This window comes from Ceratina calcarata, unplaced genomic scaffold (genome assembly GCF_001652005.2).
Source record: "Ceratina calcarata isolate Rehan_Ccalc_2016 unplaced genomic scaffold, ASM165200v1 scaffold2275, whole genome shotgun sequence".
Taxonomy (NCBI): Eukaryota; Metazoa; Arthropoda; class Insecta; order Hymenoptera; family Apidae; genus Ceratina; species Ceratina calcarata.
In genome coordinates, this window is record NW_017144587.1 from 1 (window position 1) to 1,085 (window position 1,085).

Here is a 1,085-nt window from a genome sequence, read left to right on the forward strand (position 1 = left end):
ATATATAAGTAAGCATGTTAGATATCGTTTTTACATTCCTTTTATATACCATTCCCAATTGAACAGAAAACTTGAGAAAAAGAATAAAAATTGTATGGAATATTATACGATAGGCATGCTTAGTGACATGAATGATGTTCTTTAAATTTTGAATATATCTCACAGTTCCTGCGCAGTAAATGCCGAACACCTGCGAACTGTTCGCCCCATATTCTTCTACATTTGATACCTTCGAGTTTCCAGTTAAGAATGGTACCGATCCTCAACGGAAATATAAAAGCGAAGTGACTGTATGACCCTGTCAATGCGGAGTTAGTCAACGGACCGCTGTTGTAAAAAAAAAAGCAGATCTATCCCAACTTTTGAGGGGAAAATAATCGACGCTAAACCTATATACGTATGTATATACGTCATTAATATTTGAATTTCTCCAAATCCTTAGTTTACGATTGTATGTTGTATACATAATTTCTTATTTTCTTTCCTTTCTGTATATATACGTACACAATTGTATTACCAATATGAAATCTATATCCGTATATGATACATCTAAGTATTATACCATTGAATTAAAAAATATGCATTCGAAAGGAATCTTAAGAAGGAGAAAAACATTTTAATAAAAGAATCTCCTTTTTTTATTCGTCTTATATTTCAAAGTGTATTTATAGGAATACTATTCAGCGTTATCTATATTAATAAATTAATTATTGTTATATATAATATATTACTAATATTATAATATTATTCCCATTAAAATTTCCGGAATATTACTATAAAGTTACATTAATATCCCCTTTGAAAAGGAATAAACTTTGAACAGATTAATAAAATTAGGGGCACAAGCTTTTACAATAATCTACTATTTTATTCGTTATATTAAAAGTTTTGTCGGAATTTTTCTGCTTTTTGGGCAGTGACTGATATATTGTATGTTAATGAGGATCGATCTACGTAATATTTTTACAGTTCTTAAATAGCACCATATATCTACATGTGTTAAAAATAAATAATGTATTTTGTCTAGATCACTATATTTGTAAGTTCTTGTAAATTTTGAATATAACTATTATACGATATACTAT